The sequence below is a fragment of the Pleurodeles waltl genome, chromosome 3_1 (genome assembly GCF_031143425.1).
Source record: "Pleurodeles waltl isolate 20211129_DDA chromosome 3_1, aPleWal1.hap1.20221129, whole genome shotgun sequence".
NCBI classification, from domain to species: domain Eukaryota; kingdom Metazoa; phylum Chordata; class Amphibia; order Caudata; family Salamandridae; genus Pleurodeles; species Pleurodeles waltl.
In genome coordinates this window covers 1,771,493,389-1,771,516,626 of record NC_090440.1, presented here as the reverse complement: position 1 = coordinate 1,771,516,626, position 23,238 = coordinate 1,771,493,389, and the positions used below count along the sequence as shown (strand labels likewise).

The following is a 23,238-nucleotide window of genomic DNA, read 5'->3' as shown; positions in this document are numbered from 1 at the left end:
CACAGTACAACATTTATTGAGCACCATACAGTTCTTATCATGCGTACACATTCTGTTCAATACTTTCCTTTCGTATTGCCATTTGAGCAATTAAAGGCAATGTAATACAACACTGTTTAGTGTGACCTTTCTTCTTGGTGGCCAGTGTTTTGGAGGTTCGATCAATTTTGCTAACATCTCTGCCTATTCAGCTAAGCCTTCTGTCAATTTATCATGCTTTCTTGAGGCCTTCAAGTACTGCTGTGGCAGATTCAGTCAAGTTCTTTTTTCATTGACCAAAATTTGGGGGGCAGCAGTAGGTCTAGTACATCTATGTACGCCGTTTTGCTAGTACAGACCCCATGGACACCATTCATAATTTAATTTTACAGTTTTTCTTATTAGAAAATGCCCCTAACAGGCGTTGTCTTACGGTCTATCTGGGCATGGTACTGTTGCTGCCCCAAACATTCCACCACTTTGTCCATAACTCAAGCACTCATGGGCAGTTCCATACCACTTTCAAGAAATCAACAACATGTCAGCTGCACTAGTCACATAGTGACAATATACGAGATTAAATTAGTGCAAGTCTTTTGGTAGTGATTTTAAGTTTTGTGTAAAAAAAACAAAATTAGATTAGTTTAAGCCATGCTTTCTTCCAGTCTGAATCAGTCAAGGGCAGCCAGCTTTTTAGAGCTAAGTCTGAGTAGAGGTGCATGATTAGTCTCCTGCTACCTGCCAGGCTCTGTAGCTATGAAATAACATTTGTTCCTGTCCAGTGTTTCTTCAAATGTGGTCCAAATCTCTCAGATGATATATGCCAGTCTAGCCTACTGAAGGACCTACCCTTGCTCAAACAACAGGAATCTGTTATTTAGGATCACGTCACCCAACATTTGGCAGACCGCTCCCTGCAGTCTAGCAACCAAAATGTCCTCAGTCATGTCTGTGAAAGGTTTAATACCCCTGAGTTGAAGTAAATGGTGATGTTTTTTTTTTAACTACTGCCCCTACCACCTTTTGCCAGACCTTTCCAGCTTGTCGGATCAAGTACGGAGTGTCTCTGGGAATATAATTCCTCATCATGATAGCTACGGGCAGTGTGTGTTTCATCTGAGACTCTTCTTCCAATTGTCACTGTCATCAAACCAGTGCATCAGGTGTTGTAAATCCCATTGAGCATGTCTTTAAGCTCATCTATGGTGATCAGGCCGCTATGCTGATCAGCCGTCTGTCGCAAAAGCTTCACCCTTTTTAGGCAGGCAATGATCTCTGCCCTTGGCAGGGTGTTAGATTGGGCGTAACCCCTTGCTAAGCAATCCCGGCATTTGTTAATAATTCCCTCCCTAGTCGCTGTGTCTGCTCCTCCTCCTCAATGCAGCCTCAGAAAATGTTTGCTTTGGTTTTCTCTTTTTAATAACATCCCAATTTCCACCTGGAATTGTTACCCTCATTAAAAAGTTGTTGTCTGTAGTGGGTGTGTGCATTTGTGTAGCTTAATCCATGTGTCTGCAAGCAGTTTTTGGTGTCCACTAATTGATATGTTTTATTTGGATTGAGTACTACCTCTTTTTCTTATTTTTAAACAACTTTATTGTAATTTTAAAAGCACTGAAAATGGCAATCACAGAAGATATGTGTAAAATGAAAGCATTTTAACAGGCAGAATTAGTTTAGTGACTTATACAATTATTGATCTTCAAATTTTGTCCCCATGAGGGAGGCACAATTGTCCTAAGAACAAAATTACAATGAAGAGCACAGAGCTGGCAAGTTGTTTCTTGGTGTTCAGTCAGTTAATATCCTCATCTTTCACTGAAATGGATAGAAAACATTTGAGAGCAGTTCACAAGACTACACACAAAGTTTCCTTCCATTACTTGGGTTTTCTTCATGTGGGCAACAAAGGGAAACAACAATGTCACATTTGTGAACTTTATCATGTACAGAAGCAGATAATTTTTCTGTTATGAGAATACTCCACACCTTTCCCCACAACATACTGATCAGTGGAGCTTTCAACATATTCCACACCTAGGCAAAAACAATTATGAACGTGAGTAGCAGATGAGATATCGGCTTCCTCAATGTTGTGGTCAAAGGGATGATGCTATCTTTCCCAGGGTCTCCCAGTAATAACACCAGCAAGGGGAGTGGCAGAATGGCATCCGCTATTGCTCTAATATGTGACAGGAATTCACTCCAGGATGTTTTAATATGAACGCAAGACCACCATGTGTGGCACAGTGGGTCTCATTACCTGCACTTATTCAAACTTGTAGGGGGTGGGGGAGGGGAGGTGCCAATGAGTCATTAGTTTATGTGCATTTTCTATATGTTGAATACATATGGAAAATGTGACCACTGTTTGCTAAATCAACAACAAGGTGTCTTCCGAAATCCCCAACCCCTAATCCCTTTCCCAATTCAATGCGTATTTATACATTGATAGTGGCTTGAGCGCCTGGATGTGCAGATAAATCCATGTAATGACTTAGTATCTCAAAATGTTAGTGAATAGAGTCTCAGTGCATGACGGGACTTCCATCAGACTTATGGAATCAGCATCTGCCCCACTGTATGATGCTAGAATGCACTGTTGTGGTAACATAGGCTGAATCAGAGTATACTGTTATTATTTCTCCTTCTCCTTGTTTGAGGGCTGCCACTATAACTGCTAATTCAACAGCCTGGGCTGAATACTGAGGTGGCAAAGCTATCTGTAGTGTGTCTGAAGAATCAGGCTGCATCGCTCTGACCACTGCAGGACCTGTATGTCCTACTTCTGTATCCTGGTCTATTGTAGACGACCCATCCACAAAATATACAGTGTTACCCGGAATGGGGTCTTCCATTGCTTGGCTACACACATCCGGAGTATAAGTGGCGCAGTCATGGACATCATCGTCTATGTCCAAAATAGGATGTGCAAAGAAGGTAGCAGGGTTGACTAAATGACATTTAAGTACATTCAGGTATGCCAATGATAATATTATTTCATAGTCTGATACGCTCTGTTTTTTCAGTGTCTTAGCTTTCTCAATTATTGCAAACACTGCATGTTCAGCATACAGTGTCGAAGGTGCACCCATGTCAATGGGAGCACTTTTCTCGACTGCAAAGGTTGCTGTAGCTAACGCTTGTTCACAAGGGTGATGGCCTTTCATGACAGAATCAAGTAGGCCACTAAAATACGCAGTTGGCTTGCAGCCTAAAGGATACTTTTGGGTGAGGGCAAGTGGCAAAAAAGGAAAAACTTTATTGTAGTCTGGTGTTCCTAACACTGGTGCATTTGTTATCTCTGTTTTTAACTTGCTAAATGTTTGTTTCATCTCTTTAGTCCATGTTATCCTGTCTTTCTGAGTTTTGCCTATTTGATAGATGCAAGCAGTGGGGATATTAAAGTGCTGTAATCAAAAACCAATTGTCTAACATAATTACATAAACCCAGGAACTACTCAATTCCTTTCACTGTCTCAGGCTCTGTCATCTGTCAGATGGATGCTGCTCCTTTGGACATAACTCAGTGGCTGACAACAGCTGTCCCAGGTATTGGACATCTTCCTGACAGTACTGTAATTTGTCCCTGTCCACCTTGTAACATCGTTGAGCAAGGGTGCACAACAGGGACACAGTGTCTTTTTTACACTGCTCCTCATTTGGACTACAGATCAGTAGGTCATCAACATACTGCAATAATGTGCTGTCACATTGAAAATTGGTGAGGTCGTTCTTGATGGTCCTATTATAGACACTAGGGGATTCACAGTACCTTTGAGGTAATCGAGAATGGAGGTACTGAGAACCGTGATAGGAAAATGCAGTCAAATAGTGACTGTCTGGGTGCAGGGGAATGCTAAAAAAATGCATTCTTAAATCTATGACTGAAAAGTATTTAGCATCTTGGGGTACAGTGGTGAGGATGACAGAAGGGTCGGGCGGCACTACAGGGAATTTTGGTATCACTATCTCATTAAGAGGGCCCAGGTCTTAAATTATACTTGTCTTGGCATTCTTGAAGGGGTAAATTTGGGTGTTGCAGGGGGATACACCTGGGTATATGACTCCCTGCTCCACTTGTGCCTGTATAACAGATGCAATGCCCTCCTCAGCTTCTTTGGATATAGGGTATTGTCTCTCTCTTGGCAGTATTGCTTCTTCCTTTAGGGTTATTCTAAATGGTACTGCTGTGCGGATGAGACCTACATCAGGGGGGCTTTTGTCCACAAATTAGAGGTTACCCGCACAAGCTCATTGTCTTTGATAGGGCTGGGGAAATTTCTTGGTACCGCAGGTCTTGCCTCCAGTCTGGTGCGTAGGGCTATACTGTTTTGGAAAACAGTCTCTGTCCTCAAGTCATCTACAAACAACTGGTCATCTGATATGTCTCCTACATGTATATTGGTATGAAATTTGACTCATGCCCACATTGCACTAGTGTGGCCACTTGCCATCAGCGTTCCTTAGGTGGTAGACACATCCAGAGCCTCTATTTCCAGAATGAGGACATTGTCTAATGCTTCAGAACAGGGGTCCTGCCGTCGCAGGAGAAAGTTCTTAAGTAGTTCAACTAATTTCCCTGTCAATTCCGTTGTGTCTGCTATGATAGTGTCCACTGCTCTAGTGAAGGCTAAAAGGTCTGTGGGTCTAGCCCTAAACTTGTCACAGCCTCAAAGGTGTGTGGCCATAGTTATGATGCATGTACAAGATACTCCTGGTGTAGAACATTTCATAGATCAATCCTCTTCAAAGAGAACAGTCATGTTTAATTTTGCCATGAGATCACGTCCTAGCAAGTTGGCTGGGGCATTTTGGGCAAATAAGAGACAATCCTCAACATAGCTCCCCCCCTATTTCCTTCTCCATAGGTTTAGTGAAAGGAACCCTCATCACAGCCCTAGTGAACTCCATTGATGAATTTGACAATGGGAGGCCCCTCTCATGGATAGAGGACCTAGTGGCTACCATCACAGTGGGTTCCTCTTCTGGCCTGTGAGTTATTGATAAACCTGGGCACATGAGATTATTCCGCAGGCACCTTCATTGGGCATATCATCCCATGTAATTTTGCTGGAATGGGTTCCCTCCTCTGACAGTTACCCCTCCTTGTGAGTTCTGGGGTTGCAAGGTGGGCTGCACTGTCTGTTGTGGCCCATACTGCATTTTGGGCACGTGTTGCTGCAACTGCTGGGGCAGTATCTGTGGTTGATGCAGCAGTTGTTTTTGGGGCTGCGGGAGGTATATCACCTGCTGACTCATGGCAGGTTGTGCCACAATACCACCAATTGGTGCAATTTTTTAGCCATATGTCGCCCTTGTCTGGTTGTTAAGATCATCTTCCTTTTTGAACCTACAGTCTCTATTTACATTTCCTGGCATCTTGCATTAGTGGCATGTCTGCCCACTCTGGATTGTGTTTACTCTATTTCCCCAAACCCTCTGTTTCCATTATTCCTGTTATTGCCTCTCTGGGCATACTGGTTTGGTGGCATCACGGTGCCCAGAGAGGGCACACCCGGGGACTCTGCAGCTAGCTGGGTGGTGGCAGCGGCAATTCCTCCCTCTGGTTTCTTAGTCAACTTCTGTTGGACCAATTTAGCTGCTGCTTTCTCTATTTTGTCTTTCTCACTTTGTTCCTTCTTCTGTCTCTTACAGAAATGTATTATGTGTGCTTGTACCTCTGTCCATGGTTTGGAATCTAAGACCACTATATTAGCTAGCTTGTCCTGCACTTCAGCTGATAGAACTTTTTAAACTATTTTATAAAACAGTATTGCATTGTGTCCAGTCACGTCCCAACTCTCCCCTACTTCTTGTGTACATTTTTCCTTCATTCTGCTGAGGAATTGGTCTGGATCGTCATTTGGCTGCATTGTCTGTGTGATAAGAGACCCAATGTCTGGCCTGTCTGGATACATTTTTTTTTAGTTGTCTCCAAACAATTTCCCTTACACTGTTAAAGGGTGCCCCATCACATTTTGGGTTGGTCAATGTCACATTCTTTAATCCTGCCTTTGTGAACAGTGTGTCTGTCTCATCTCCTGTAAGGGAACTTAGTAAAGCTTTAATGTCCCCTATTGCTTGATTAATCCCTGCGGTATTTTCTAAAGCTGCTATCCATTTCCCAGCCCCTTCAGCGAGCGGTGGCAACTGTTTTTTAAGATTTTCTTTATCCATCTAGGGCCATGGTATATACTGAGGCACCCCTGGGCCTTTAAATACCAAGGGCAATTTGTGTCAAGACTGTAGTCCTATGCCCAGTAGGGTGACGAGAGTCATACTTACGAGCATACCTCTGCCGCAATCGAAGACTTTCTTGCTTATAGGGATAGTCCCAGTAAGGATCCCCTACGCCCTGAGAAATGTACATTTCTGCATTTGCCATGTCTCGGGGCTCAAAGGAACCCTCTTACGGCCACTGTGTCATCTGTGATGTCAAATTTCTCTGTCCAACTTGCTAGGTTGTCAGTAAAAGGGACAACATTACGGCAACTATTCTCATGTTCGGCTACTATTTCATTGGGTGTCAAATCATTGTCTGGACACACAGGGAGTACATGTGCCAAATCTTTCCTCAGTGTCCTCTTTCCTGCTATGCCAAATGTTCCCTTTCTCCCACAGGAGTGAGCACGCGTACCATCGAATGCTAATCTCCTCAGTTCCCGTTACCCTCTTTGTAAGGCTTGTCCTTCTTTATTGCTTTCTTCTACCACACAGGCATGCTGTGACTGTTCCTTATTATGTTCCTCAAGAAGGGACATTTTGTTTATATGCTCAGTGATGTAATCTAATGCCTCCTCTGGTCCTTCCTCGCAAAATAAAATGTACCTATGTGTCTAAAACACATTTAGAGATTCCCAATAGGGTCACAGATGACCTATCTCATTAATATTCATGAGGTAGGTCTCAATTTGCGACCTCATTGGGAATGGCCGCACTCACAGGGATGGTGGCCTACTTAGCTCAGCACACCACCATGTCTGTGACTGTATTTCAATTAAAAAAATTTTTTTTTTCAAATGCATCCTGTTTTCCTTAAAGGAAAGTGAGATGCATTTCCAAAAGAAAAATTTAAAGATTTATTTTCATATTTTTTCAGAGCAGGCAGTGGTCCGTGAGACCACTGCCTGCTCTGAAAATATATTTTTGCATGCATTCACAAAGGGAAAGGGGTCCAGTGGGGACCCCATCCCATTTGCAAATGGGTTAGCACTAACTTGAAATTGGTGTTAACTGTGATTGTTTTGCGACCGCATTCACTGTCACAAAACAATCATACATAACACTACGGCTTACAATTAAAAAGGGACGCCCTCGGGAGGCGAATTCCTAATTGCAAGTCGCAGTCCCTGTTTTGCGAGTCTGTAACTGCGTACCAACTCGCAAAACAGGGATGGTATAGCGTACCTGCCCTTTTTGTGGTCGCAAACGGCGATCACAAAAAGGAGTCGTACATGGGGCCCTGAGTTCTTTGAGTTCTCTGGTCCTCTTTATTCAATCATATGTGGCCCATTTGGGGCCCTCCTCTGTCCCAGGGGTCCTTCTCCCCTTTCCTGAGTCACTCTTAGGCTTGCCTGTCCACCCTCCTGCATTTCAACCCACTTGCCTACACTATTCCTCTTTCCTCTCAGCTCCTGGGTGCATAAACCACTAGCACCTTGTGGAAGGATATTCTGGTGTGAAAGCTACTTTTCTTGTCTCATTTTCCCTTGATTGATGAGAAAATATTCCTGTTTACTAGCACCACCCATTCTTTGTGTGTCCTTTGACCCTTCATTAAGTACACCCCCATCTTTCCTAGTGGGTACATCTCATCCTCTATATGAAGTGTAAATGTGGCGTCTACTGTCCCTACATATTTAGTACTACCCCCACCGAAGATTTCCAGTGGTGTACTAGCCATTATAGGATATGGAGATATACAAATGTATTCTCCATGCTTAGAAGAAGATTCTGATGGTGAGCTATACTCAGGGTCTGTATATCCCACATCAAGGGGATGTGAAGGAGTGGGTAATGAGTGCAGGTTGTATCATATACATGACCTGTACCTTTAAACTTAATTGCACATCTTGGTAGAGAGGTGGCAGAGCCGAAGGGGTTGTATGAGACTTTATCTTTGATTCTCTCATATTTCTGTCACAAAACACCTTCCATAGGTCTCGTGTGGTCTTCCTTTTCTCTAGTTTACTTCCCTTAAATTTGCTTCATAAGAAGTTGGCCATGTGTTCTACCGCTGCAGTGTCAAAGGTGCCCTCTTCTGGCCAGGCATGTGCAAGTTTAATGTTGCTCAATGCCATTCCTTATAATATTTCTTCATCCTGTCCTTATTTCCTGACAATACCTTAATCATGTTTTCCAAAGGAGACCCCATGTCTTTTTAATGAACTTGATTTTATGTACTATACAGTTGACACTGTAGAGTTTACACCTTCTACTCACAGTGTAGTTTCTAGAGGTAATGTAATAAAATCAGTAAAGGATATTGTTACACTCAAGAGGGTGTCCTGACCCTGATGTGAAAAAGCAGAGGTAATTAAAGGAAAACAAAATTAGGTGAGAAAAAGCCAAGTTTTGATGGCTTTCCAGACAGCAGAGAGAGCAGTAATCAGTCAGAATTCCCTGGTGTTGTAATCTGTATCATATGAATAAACACAGCATCCATTGCAGTGTAACATATTGATTTATTCATATGAACTCACCAGAGCAGCATGTTGGATTAGAGCCCACACTTAACTTAACACGGGATATTGAAACATAATATACTGACAAGCAGAATTAGAGGGGTGATCTTTCTAAGAAGCAGAAAATAATTGGTGGTGAGGAACTTACTGATTTCAGTTGCAAAGTACAGGTTAGTATCCAAATGATGCCAAGATTACATGCAGAGAAAACTCAGGCAAGAGGATTACTAAAGTTTCTAAACCAAGGTCCAGACAGAGATAGGAGATCCAGAGACGAGTACTTACAGTTTTGAGCTGTTAAGTTTAAGCAAGTGAAGTGAAGTTACATTATATATTTTGCTAAGAACATGTCCAGAGTGTCACTTTTTAGATTTCAAGGATTTTTATTGAGATAAAGAAAGAAATGATCATGAAACAGCAGTACAGTACACGTATTGCAATGACAAAAACAAAAAGATAAAATAGAAATCTAATTCAACATTCCAGTGCTAATTAGGTCATAAAATAAAATCAATTAAGGGTTGCAAAAGTAGAAGAAATTAATGAATGTACAGTAGTTTGCATGACAATTCACATTTGCATCCCTGGCTAGTTGTCAGCTTGGTAGAACTGAACATCTGTAGTTGCAAAGAATAATCCTTGGCGGGCAAACAGGATAAAAATGCCATAAAAACATACTGAAAGGGACCGTCTTTTAACCTAGATAGGGAACAAAGATATTATATAGATAGCTAGCCATGTAGTAAATGACTGTCACTTTATTATAGTGGTACTAGTAGGTAGAAATAGGAGTCCGGATACCTCCCTGCCAATTGCTATGGTAAAGAGTGTCATAAAGAGGTGCTCAGAGGCGTTTGGATCTGGAAAAGTAGTTGTCTAATGTTCTCCATGCGGTTCTGAACTGCAGTCTCCAAGTAGAGTGCTGAGGACCAATATTATCAGCACCTCTTAAAAAAGAGATCCAGTTAAGCCAAGACTTGAAGGACGGGGCAAAGATGTGTTTCCAGTTATTGAGTACCAATTTACAGGCCTCAGTCAATAGTATATTCATTAATCCCAGTCGACCAAACTTGTGGATCTAGAAAACCATGAATGAGAGAAGAGAAATCCAGTTTCATTCAACTCAAAAAGTGAACAAATAAAGACATAAATCCGGTCTCAGAAACGTGAGACAATTCAGCAATGAAAGATTAGGTGAGTCTCCTTATTGCAATTCCAGCACATTGGGTTTTCTTTAAGTGAAATTTTGTGAAGACACGAGTGTGTCCAAAACACCCTATGTATGAGCCAAAATTTTGTTTGATATAGGAAAGGGGCAATTTTATGGAAAACAATTGAGTTCCAAATCAGTCCCCAGTTATCCGGAGGTATGCTATCGGATGTGTCCCACTTCTTTAGTAGGTTAGAGTTCAGATGCTATGTTTTGGATTTTGGTAAGTGGTAGAATTTGGAGATGTGGTGGCAAGATTGAGGATATAATTGTAGGCAGAGAGGGGTACTCATGTGAGCGCTTAGACTTGGTTATGCAGGCTTTAAATTTGAGGAAATGATAGAAATCCATATCCAACAGTTTAAACTGATGCTGGATTTCTGAAAATGGGAGAGTAAAATGTTTCATGCCAAGCTGTTTCAGGAAATGGAGGCTCTTGGCGGACCAGGAACGCTAAAACACAGGTGAGCCATTTATTCTAAATTTAGAGTTGTTTCAGAGCGCAGACAAGTTGGATAGTTGTATTAGAAGCTCTAGAAGGTTGTTAGTTCTCATAAGAGCTCACTTTGTATTGCTAACAATATATTTGGCTGGTTGAGAGGGTTTGACCTAGGTAGACAGAAGCATAATGGGACATTTAGATATCCTCAAGAACCTCTCTTTCAGTTAAGATAACAAGGGTATAGTCTGGTAGTTGAGAGAAAAATAAGGAGCCCTGTCCAGCTAGGAGTGCAGTTTGATAATCTTTAAAGTCAGCCAGATTTATTCTGCTCAAGATTATAGGAAGTCTTAATTTTTTGATGGAAATTCTGGGACGTTTGTTTTGCGGTATGAATTTTCCTAACAATTTACCTAATTTTTTATGGAAGTCTTCAGATAAAGATAATGGTAGCATACTTATGAGGTAATTGACTAAGTAACGAATTTAGGGTTCCATCCATCTAACAAGTCTTCTGTTTTTTTTAGTTTCAAGTTTTCATTGTGCTATAAAGTTTCTATTAAATCTGATCCAAATTCTTTGCCTTTGTATTTTAAGAAATGTGGTTGCCAAACCAGCCTGAGTTGTCTAAGAGGTCTCTGGTGCATACATTGTTTAACCCCTTGACCTCTGATTTGTCCATGTTAAGTTTATATCCTGCAACTAACGCATAATCGTCAGTCGTATGCATTAATGCATTGATTGAGTGGCATGCATTCTAAGTCACAATCAGGATATCATCGGCATAAGCTGCCGCCTTCACTGAAGTTCTGTTGAAGGTCACACCACAGACCATTTAGTTGGATTGAGTGTTATGAAGTAAGGGTTCCAGGGGCAGAATGAAAAGGAATGGAGAAAGCGTACAACCCTGTCTCGTTCCTCTTTCTAAGTTGAAGGAAGGGGATAAGAGGCCACTGGCCCATACTGTAGTGTGTGGACCACTATAAAGTGCCATCAACATTATGGTGAAGTGTTCTCCTAAGTTGGACTTCAGTAGCATTTCACTGAGAACTGTCCACGAAACTCTAATAAACGCCTTTTTGGCATCTAGTGTTATCACTCAGTGTCAGAGGAGTTGGTTTTAGCTTTGTCAAGGATACGGCACAAGAGGCGGGTGTTATCACTGGACATGCAATTTTTCATTAAGCCTACCTGGGCCTGACTAATTAAGGGCTGTAAGTAAGGTTCCAGTCTTTTACACAGAATTTTAGTAGAAATCTTCACATCTAGGTTGGTTAGTGAGATTGACCTGTAGTTTTTACCATATGTCTGGTCTTTACCTTCTTTAGGTATCACCACAATAGTGGCTTCACTCATGGATCCTGAAATACAACCCGATTCTGCAAAATTTTAAGAGGTCTAATAGTGTAGGAGTAAGAGAGGGCACATATGTCTTGTAGAAATTTGCTGTGAACCCATCTGGGCCTGGAGCTTTGTTTGATTTGAGGGATTTAATATCTACTTCTATCTCATCTGAGCCAACTGGTGAATTGAGGATGTTTTTATTTTCCTCTGTGATGCCAGGAAGATGTATTCTCTCCAAGTACTCCTTGCACATTTCAGCAGAAGACTGGGATTCATCCTTATAGAAAGACTCATAAAAGTCTCTGAAGACCTCCAGTATCTTTTTGGGGTTTGTTTGTGTCCTGTTTGAATTACATTTGAGTGCGGTGATGCACTTTTGGCTCTGTGTTTAAGATAGGATGCTAGCATTTTACTGGCCTTATTTGCATTGCACAATTTTAGGCTCTTGTATTTATTATTCCAAACACCTGCTTTCTCATTCAATATCTTGTTATATTTGCATTTTTATTTGTGAGAAGAGTGGGTGTGGGGACATCCAAATTGAATGTACGATTTGTGGGGTGTTGATTTTCTGCTCTAACTCCAAACGTTTGCTATTACGGCATTTACTAAGCTTAGTTTGTATATCAATTAAGATGCCTCCTATGGTAGCTTCAAGTGCATCCTAATATATGGTGGGAAAACATCTACAGATCTATTGTCATTAAGGTAGTTTCTAATGGTGTTTTCGATGATGTCCCTGGACGCAGTGTCCTCACCAGAACCATCAATAAAACACCAAAACGTACAAGATGGCTTTTGTGTGGATCCCTGCGAGGGACAGTGAGATACAAGAGTCATCAGAGATCAGCCTGGGGAGGATATTTGTTTGGGCGATAAGATGTGTGTATGTGTTGGAAATGAGGAGATAATAGATTTTTGAATATGAATTGTGTGGGTTGTAAAAAAAAGAAAGATGTAGTCGCTGGTGTCAGGGTGTTACAGTCACACAAATTGAATCTTCAGCATATATTGAGTAGAGCTTTGTGGGACCTTGGTGCCTGCAATGATGCCCTTGATTGCCCTTTTAAAGTAGCATCTAGGGAAAGATTATAGTCACCACCCATAAAGATTAGTTCATTGTCTAGAATGAGGCTTAATGGGGTGGAAAAGGAGTTCCAGAAGCCTGGAGCATTGGAGTTTGTCCCATAAACATTCAGGACATGAAGGAAGGAGTCATTCTTGGTCAGTTTTGTTAGAATCCATCTTTCTTCATTGTTTGACACGTGATTCTGAAGACAGCCCCATGTTTCTGGCAATCAAAGTCACCATGCCCTTTCTCTTGTTTGGTGCAGCTGGGCATAGAGAATCACTTATCTAACTGTGCCCAAGGGAAGCTACCTCTCTAGGTCCAATCCTGGTTTCTTGTAATAAGATTGTCTGCTTTAAGTTTATATAGATAATTTTTAATGTGTGTGCATTCAACTGGGTGATTGAGCCCTTTAACATTTAATGAAATCACCTTCAGGTTCTCAGGTAGTGAGAGCTAGCCATAATGAGGAGTTTTTTAAGTGGGTTGGGGTATGTGGGCAGAGGGAGAAATATCTTGGTAGAGGAGTCACCTAGGTGCCATAGTATACTCCGACCACAGAGTGCCAAGGCATAACTGATTAAACTGGTGTCAGTGTAGTCTTTTACTTTTCTTCATAATGTATCAATGTTACCCCTATGGGTGTTTGTGCAGATCTTTTGCCAATGAGTGAACATCAAGGGATCAAAAGGTGCATTTGTCATGTCAGCAGATTTAAATAATTAGAAGGAAAGAAAAACCTTAAAACAAACTACGATACAAACACTGAAAAGAAAACCCCCCAAAAAGCCTTCCCCGCATCCTACCCAGCACACACTTAATACTGACTGTGGGGGAGACGTTAGCAGGGTAACAACCCAGAAGTCACAGAAGAGCTATGTGAAATCTGATAGAATGCCACTGTGGTACTGCGATCAAGGGACAGAAAATACGTTATTATGCAATGTAATATAAACCTGAGTGAAACAAGCAAACAACCTTGGCACATATGCAGATATCTAGGCAGTATAATCAAATCTATAGAAAAAATGGATCACATTTATTAACTATACCTAGGGTCCATATTATCATCACACTACATGTGTATGGAACCGAGAACAGGTATAATTGAATTGATGGAGACCCAAAAGCTACTAGCAACTAGTACAAGAAGATATCCTGGATTTAACAGAACATGTATAAGGGGCACTAGCTTGCAAAATTAAGCAAACATGGAGATATCTTTAGGGGTGTAAAGAGTTAGAGGCCAATCTAACACATACACCATTGCATCACGGCAAGGGTATACCGTTTCTGTAAGGCGACATTTAAAATAAGCAGGATCGCTGGACAGAATGTAAACATCAATATAATGTTGAGTAAAATACTACAGCAAGGCAAAAAGGAGTATTACAATGTGAAAGTAGAAACCCCCTATGGGGAGGAGTGCCAATTATCAACACAAGTAAAAATCATAATAATAATAAATATAGCAGATGATAGACCGAATTCTGAACAATGCAAACATTCACCCCCAGTCACAAAGATCTCGGTTTAATCCATTGGTTTTTTGTCCGCCACACCACCCCAGTTTGGATCCAGCTATATGCAATCAGTCTTGACCCTGTTCCACATGGGAACAGTCCAGCCCGAACTGCCAAGCCAGGTACTCCTTGGACCGGACACAAGCATCCTGGGAGCGGTTTCAGGGTATCACCCTTCATCAGCCAGGCTAGCTTGATTCCAGTGGTGTAGAGAGCACGGGACCCATGTCTGCATGCCCGGTTTCCGGTGCTGGGAGGACCTGGCATGGCTTGTTCGGGCTGGACCTTTCCCATGGGGAGCAGAGTCAAGTCTGATTTGTATATGGCTGGGTCCAAACTGGGGTGGCATGGTGAGCAAAAGAACAATGGATTAAACCCAGATATATGACTGGGGGTGAGTGTTTGAAAAGTTTCAGCACACTGTCCATCATCCTTTTGTGTTGCTAAAGTTGCCCTAAGTGGGAAGGGTATGCCTAGACGTGGGTCCCGTGGTCACTGTGCCACTGGATTCAAGCTAGCCTGGCTGATGAGGGGTGAGATCATAACACAAAATAACAGTGGAGCACACATATGTGAATTCCTATGTATCCAAGTCAGTCCATTTGTATAGTAATCGAATCATACAAAAATAATCATCACAAATTATTTGAGGACATCCAGGTGTTATTCACTTTTTCCTTTACTATATCAAAAATATATGAAAAGTTTTTGTTTAATTTTTTTTTCACTTTTACCTTTCTTGTATCAAAAGTACATCAAAATTTTTTGTTTACATTGCTTGTGTTACTGCATACTTGTGTCCAGTGCCACTGCTATTCAAACGGTATACACCTTTGGTACTAATATCATAACTGTTGCAATATTTTTTATTTCCGCGGTCTATTACTGCGTATAGTTTCATTCTTTCAAACCCATTTCTTGGTTCCAAAATGCTTATTGCCAATTATTGTAGATTTTAGCCTGATTTGTTGAAGATTACAGCCGACACATGTTTCATCCCATTACAGGACTTCTTTAGGGCTTGCTCCTGGTATCAAATGCTTTGTAATTGAGAAAAACAACCACTTATGTGTACGTAGTCTCTCTTGTGTGCATTCTTTAGTGTGTGACAATCTCATGGGTTGTTTTCCGAATTTGTTCCTTTGATGTGGAAGTCACTTTCTGTGTAATTACCGCGTCCCCTCTGACTTCCTAGCTTTAACTGCTTACCCAGGGTTACCGACGCAAGGCGCCAACTACTGAGATTACATTGAGGCAACAATAGATGATTTAGGCACGTGATTGAACTTATCTATAGTGGTACAAGGTTGAGCGTGGCAAATCGGACACTAGCGTCACTCATAGTGAAAATATCACACAAACCCGATGTAACACTAGAGGACAAAAATCAGATCTTTTTCTTTGTGGCAGGTGTGTGTTGGGTTTCCGAGTCATCCCTTTTGTCCAAAAAAGCTTGCTGGTCTTTATTATCGACAAATATATGGTGCTTTCCATCAATGTAGACTCTAAACTTTGCCGGACTGGTGAAGGAAAACTGCAGGTTTGACTTCCTGAACCTGGGTCCGAGTGCCAGGAAACCCTTCCTAGTTTCCACAGTCAATTTCAAGAAATCCTGCGATCTGAATATTTTGTGACTGTTCCACATATTATGGTTGTTCTTATGCATGAAGTTTAATATCCACTCAGTATGCTGATAGCGAAGTGGTATATAAGTAATCTGTTGCGTGATGGTCTTGTTGGCAGTTTTAAATAAGGGAAATTGATGCACTCGCTCTAGCTCAGTCATTTTTGAAGGACAGGCCTGTTGCTTGAAGCAGCCACTTCTCCAGGAAAGAAATACAAGAGTCCGCGGACTCCTCCGCCCCTTCAGGTATTCCAAAGATCCTCAAATTAATTCTTCAATATCTGTTCTTCAATTCCACCATGTCTCTTTGGAGCAATTTGGAAGATGATTGGAGTTTCATAATGTCTTTGTTAGAGTTGGTGGCCATGTCTTCCATTGTACTAATCCGAGACTCCCATCTCAGTTACTCTGTTGTTAATGACGCAGAGTTATAGCTGCATTGCATCTATGTTGGACTTTTGAGATTTAGCAAGATCATGTACTTCAGCAAGTTTCTTTAAGATCATATCCATAGTACTGGTTATGTTGGTCTTCCCCTTAACCGGAGAGACTGGGGATGGGGTGCTGCTTTTAAATGTTTAAGGCAAATGTTTGCTTCTTTTGTGGCTTTGGTGTGGATAATGAGGTTATGTACTAGTCTTCTTGTCAACCTATGTGTGGCCAAAGTATTAGTTCTGTGTTACAGCTCCGTGGTCATTAACAGTTAAGATGGGATGTAGGTGGCACAGGGACGCAATAAGGTGGCATCAGAAATGGTCTTCAGACAAGATTGCACTCTATCGGATTGTCTCATAGCCAGGATGTTAGGCCTACCTTTGCACTAGATAGTGCTCTCAGATGATAGTGGAAGCACTCACAGGCTGACGAATGAGGAATCCTTCACTGGTGTGAAAGTATGCGAGGAGTAGAGACCAAGATTGCAGGGTTTGGGACCTGTTTAAAAACAAATTGTTGATTCCACTCCACAACCAGGAGGCTCAAATCAGGGGAAGCGGACATCGGAGATCTAGAACTGATAAAACTGGCAACTTTAGAGATCCTGTGCATAATTAGAGCTGTTATCCATGGAGAGACTTCACAAGTTATGTTGAAAAAACAAACCAGTCATTTAATGTCCTAAACAGTTCCTGTTGCAGCCAAAGGCACTGTGGGGGATTATACTTCTGGCATTTCACAATAGCACCCATTAGCTTTGGAATCTTATTATTGTGGTAATGAAATTAGGCAGAAGATCTGTGCATGTGTGTGTGGCGGCCATTTTCAGTCAATCAATCTGGATTTTTATTGTGAGGGTATCCAGGCGCTAGGTTCTGCCTGCTGGGAGGCTTCAGTCAAAAAGTCAGGTCTTGAGTCTCCTTCTAAATTGCTGGAGGGAGGGAGAGGTCCAAATGTGGAAGGGGAGGCTGTTCCATGATTTTGCAGCAAGTTAGGAGAAGGAACGGTCTCTACTGGTGCTGTGGTTGATGCAGGGACTGTGACTGAGGGAGAGTGTGGTGGAACGTAGGAGTCTGGAGGGTACGTGGAAGCTCAGGTGGTGATTGTTGTACTCTGGTTCTTGGTTGTGGAGTGCTTTGTAAGTGGGGTCAAAATCTTGAATTGGCATCTCTTGTGGATGTGGAGCCGGTGGAGATTCTTCAGGTGGGGAGTGATCTGGGTTTGTCTGGGGGAGGTCAAGTATGAGTCTGGCAGCTGAGTTCTGGATGGTCTGCAGTCCTTTCAGGAGGTGTGACATGATTCCGGCATATAGAGCATTGCCATGGTCTAAGCGGCTGGTGACGTGGACTTGAATGACGGTTCATCTGGTGGAGACTGGGAGCCATTTGAAGATCTTTTGAAGCATGCAGAGGGTTACGGAAACAGGCATTGGAGACTGCGTTGACCTGGCTCTTCATGGTGAGTTTGCTGTCTAATACGATGCCTAGGTTCCGGGCTCGGTTCTTGGGGGTGGCGCCCCAGGTCGGCGGGCTACCAGGAGTTGTCCCATGGTGAGGCCGTGTTCCCGAAGATCAGAACGTCTGTCTTATCTGTGTTGAGTCTGAGGCAGTTGTTGTGCATCCACTCGACTCTGGTCATGCAGATGTGGAAGTTGGCTTTTGTTGTGGAGGTCTTCGGACAGCGAGAGGATGAGATAGTTGTCGTCAGCATAGGGGATGATGTACAGACCGTGGTTTCCGACGATGTTGGCTAGGGGGTGTCATGAAGGTGTTGAACAGGGTGAGGCTGACGAATGAGGCTTTAAGAACACCGCAGATGATGGTCTTGGGCTTGGAGGTGAAAGGAGAGAGGTGGACTCTGAGTTCTTCCGAAGAGAAAGGATACAATCTATTTGCGGGCGTCGTCATGGATGACGATTTTCAGAAGCCTCTTGAACAGGGTCTGCTGGGGGACGGTGTCAGAGGCCACCGAGAGATCGAAGAGGATTAGGGCAGCCAAATCTCCTCAGTTGAGGATGGTTCTGATGTCGTCCATGGCAGCAATTAGGGTGGTTTCGGTATGTGGTTGGAGTGGAATCTGGATTGAGATGCGTCCTGAAGATGATTGTTCTCTAGGTATCCCATGAGTTGTTGATTGATGGCCTTTTCTAGGACTTTGGCAGGGTAGGGGAGCAGGAAGATGGGTCAGTAGTTTTTGAGCTCGGATGGGTCAGAAGTAGGTTTCTTCAGGAGGGGTTTGATCTCAGAGTGTTTAAAGTCATCCGGGAAGATGGCTGAGGTGATGGATGTGATGGATCTGTGAGCTTGTTGTTGATGGTTTTGTTGCCGAGGTTGAACATGTGGTGTGGACTGGGGTCAATGGGTGCTCCAGCATGATCGGAACACATAATGTTGGTGGAGTTCTGCATGGTGAGCTGATTCCAGATTGTGGTCCTGTTGTTGGGAGGGTGTGCCTGTGGGGTCTGGGAGGCAGGGGGTGACAGCGGCAGCTTGTTGAGTTCTGAATGTTCTGTATGTGGTGGATATCTTGTGGTGGAAGAAGTCAGGTAGGGTGCTGCAGAGTTGCTGAGAGGTAGTTATGATGTTCTCAGTTACTGTAGGTTTAGAGAACTCCCTAAAGACGCTGAAGAGTTTAGAGCTAGCTTCATTGTGGTTGGCTAAGGCAACCCTTCTGGTGTCCTTCAGGAGTCTGCTTTGGTAAGGCCTGAGGGATGTCTTGAAAGTGGTCCAGTCGGGGTGCTCCTTGGTGGTGCACCATCTCCCTTCCAGTTGTTTGCAGGTTCGTTTTGAGGGTCTAGGTTCTGGGTGTACCAGCTGGCTTGTTTGGAGGGTTTGTTGGGTTTGGGGAGCTTGTTGGGAGCAACTCTGTCAGCGCTGTTGGCGATTCAAGTGATGAAGTTTTTGACGGCTTGTTTGATGTTTGTACAAGTGTTGGGGTCGGGGGGGGGGAGTTGAGGGCATACGTCCATTGGCTTTCAGATACTTTATTCCAGCTGTAGTGAGAGGTGCTGGACGTCCGAAGGCGTGGCAGGAGGCTGCTGTGTAGGTGAAGTTGACGGTTGTGTGGTCTGTCCAGGTGAGCTTGGTGGTGTGGCACGTGCTGGGCATCAGAGTGCCACTTTAGTTTTCGGAAATTGACGATGATCCTCCAACTGTCCCACAGTTTCAGAGAATACCCGTGGTGTTTCTGAAGTGGTATCCTTTATTGTAGCTCGTTTTTGTGGCTCGGGTACCACCGCATCTCCGATATTCAGTCCACAACAATGGGAGCAGTCTTTTTTAGCCACCATTCACTGCGCTGTCCAAGCCATGCCCCCTATAGTGTCACTTTTTGATGACTGTCTTAAGGAATCTCTTGTCACATATTGGCCTCTTGGTGCTGAACGGGCCAGCATGATTTATTAAACATCAAAGTCTTGACTGTCAATGTTAAAAGTTAGAAAGTCTGATGTTGCTCAATGGAAAATAGAAGCTGTTAGATTTTGGCTACTTGGATGGAAAAATATGTACCACTAATGTAAATTTTCCTGGAGTACTTATTCATACATTTCGTTCAGGTTGGTCGACAGATCCAACAATATTATCAAAAGAACATAGGAAATGCACATCAACAGCGTACTTTTATAAACAGATAGTATCATATCAAACCACATATACTAACAGATGATGATCAAATCAACAAAAACAACACTTATGAATAAGATCTCACATAGACATAGTTCATATGGTGTTCATCCAAGCTGTAGACTCCTCTTAACTTGCACAGGATCACAATCCCAATAAAACGTCCATTATTACAATTCTATGGACTCGGACACAATTGATGACATCAATAAAGGTAAGGAGGAGGTACCGTGGTGCATTTTACAGCGCATTTTGATAAAGGTTTTGCTTAAAATGCTATGGGTTCAAAAGACAATTCTGTTCTGCTTTGCCAAGCAGAGCTCTTTCTTCACATACTGCTCTTTTGCAGCGGTGGCATACAGGGAGTGCAGAATTATTAGGCAAATGAGTATTTTGACCACATCATCCTCTTTATGCATGTTGTCTTACTCCAAGCTCTATAGGCACGAAAGCCTACTACCAATTAAGCATATTAGGTGATGTGCATCTCTGTAATGAGAAAGGGTGTGGTCTAATGACATCAACACCCTATATCAGGTGTGCATAATTATTAGGCAACTTAACAAAAAACAAATACATACCCATTTCAATTATTTATTATTACCAGTGAAACCATCTCAACATTCACAAATATACATTTCTGACATTCAAAAACAAAACAAAAACAAATCAGTGACCAATATAGCCACCTTTCTTTGCAAGGACACTCAAAAGCCTGCCATCCATGGATTCTGTCAGTGTTTTGATCTGTTCACCAATATAATAAATACTCATTTGCCTAATAATTCTGCACTCCCTGTAGGTAAAACTATGCACCGTGTAACACACATAATAATAACCCCTCAAATATATGAGGTAGTTCATTCTCGTGTGTGCTATACTATTGATGTCAGGCCACAGTCAACTATGTACCCAGATTTAAGGCATAGGTTTAACCGATGTAGCTGGAAAGTATTATAGTTAACCAATACCACAGCACCGCTCCCCAGAAGAAGGCTCTGCAAAGTAGCTGAACATATGTATAGATATAGCTATATATCAGGTCGTGTCTTTTAATAACACATTTAGCCAAAACAAACCAATTTCACAACCCAACTTAATTTGGAAATTACTTTTTTTATCTGTCAGTCCTTCAGCCAATAACATAAATTGTGCATCGAGCCCAGAACTAGCAAATCAAGCAGTTTGTACCAGACCTTTTATACCTAAAGTGTATGGATACTCTAAACTATTATGTACTACCAAATGCAAAAGCCAACAGGGTGGCTAATACTGTGGGAGCACAGGGTTTGCGCCTCGTGTTATTTTTTCCACTTTGGTTTGTGGATTTCTTTGACAAAAGATTATAACACGTTTTGCATAGAAGGTTTCTGCAGCCATCTTGACACCACATCCAGGGATTTTCAGTGTATTTTCCTATGTCACCCATACTCTTTAAGTGATCGATTGCTGATTGATATATTATTTAGAAGGAGCTGATTGTTTAAATAGTGCTATATTTGAGACTAAATGTGTCTCCAAATTATATTCTGAACGACTCGTTCTGTTTAAAGTGGGTATTGTTTACTCTCTGACATCTGGCTGGATTCTAGGTAAAGCAACTCAGTGGAGTAATGCACTCTTTGACATAGCCGCCTAGAAGGCCAAAGTAGTTTCTAACAGTTGATGCCAGTCCCTAACTAAAGCCAGTCTCGTGTATGCTACTCCATTAACCGCATTCTCCCAAAATGGTTTCTCAAACATCAGATGAACCACCTCAAGCAGAGCTTTTTCTTTATTTGTTGACAGCAGGTATAATACATAGGTCCATCCTCAGTAGACTATGGACCCTTTTCCCCAATAGAAATGCACCTTTTCCACATACTGTTTAAGGTTAGTTTTAGCTCCCTTGCTTACCTCCTCTCCCCATATGCACAGAAATGTAAATGGCTCTACTGACAAAAAGAACGCAGCAGGGCACCTAATCGATCTGCTCATTTTGGATGTTTAATGCACACAGTTGCCTGCCCCTTCCTGATAATTTCTAGTCTGCTGTAACCACCGAAAGCTTTGACTGCAGTCTAGACTTATTTTGCACACTTTAAATAATGAAAGATTATTCCATTTAATTTGTTTAAGGTGGGGGGTGGGGCCCACGCTGAATCAGGAGTAGCAACTTCATACCAATGTTGTTCTCGAACCATCAAGCACACTTTACGTTAGTGTGCAGTGGAAGGTGAAGCCAAACAAAAGGCACAACATAGTAAAGAAATACACGTGTAAACTGCACTCACAGATGTTCATATATTGACTGTTTTGATTTATAACTTACTCTCAACAACCAAACACACTATTTTAAAGTAACATTAATTTCACTATCACTACTTTACTTGGCTTGGTTCAGTCATTCTGCTGCATATTCCTCCAGTAGCGGCAGACATAGTGCTCCCTATGTTTCTCTGGAGTTATGGAAAGCTGAGCTCCATTTATAGTAGGAGGAAAACGTCTGAAGCCTGCGCAGTACATGAGCATGTTTTGCAGCATAGGGTGACAACTTGTGCAGATCTCAGCTTCCTGTACCAATGCAGCCTTTTGCATTAACCCCACCCTTTCAGAACTCGTCAAAGGGTGGGGAGTGGTCAGGGACCTGTACCCAACCCTTTGATGAGATGTGAACAGGGAGGGTACTGTGGCCTCAGTCCCTTGACTGATGCGCAGTCCCAGGCGTTAGAGGGCTTCCACATCATCAGGGGGTGGAGTATAGTGCCAGGAGCTATTGCTTTGCATTGCTGGCCTTATGACCTCACAACCATCAGGGCTGTAAGAGTGCCAGTCCCGCAAAAATGTATTGCTAGCAGACTGAACTGTGCGCACTGAGTGCATTAGGAGAACAAGGAAGCAAGTGATTTGCTGCTTTCCTCAGCATCAGCATGGGAGAGAGGTAGCCAGCTTCATTGGCATCTTCATATTTTTTAAACTAGACATTTAAAACATGAAAACTATTAAGAACAAAATTAAAGAGGGTGTAGCCCCTACACTCTCCAAAACCAGCCGCCTCTGAAACTCACTTGTCTAAAAGCAAGCAGTAACAGCCTCTGATTTTCAACCTCACCAATTCTTTCAGCCTTTACAGGATAACCTAAAATTTGCTAATTGCGTACTAACAAAAAAAAACTAAAAAAAAAACTAACCAAGGCTATAATCCTTTCTGGGATCACTAGTAGGCCATCACTGGTAGGCCTATGCCTTCTTTACATATTCAAATGCATTCTACAATTTTCTGTTGCCATACTGACCAGAGCAATCATTAATTTGTCTGTATCTAC

The 23,238-nt window shown here is 42.3% G+C and overlaps 1 protein-coding gene across 1 annotated transcript in view; it reads left to right on the top strand.

Moving 5' to 3' along the window:
• The window catches only part of TYW5 (tRNA-yW synthesizing protein 5), a 123,189-nt gene that overhangs the window by 49,360 nt on the left and 50,591 nt on the right, over nucleotides 1-23,238 (top strand). The gene's annotated exons all lie outside the window — the stretch shown is intronic.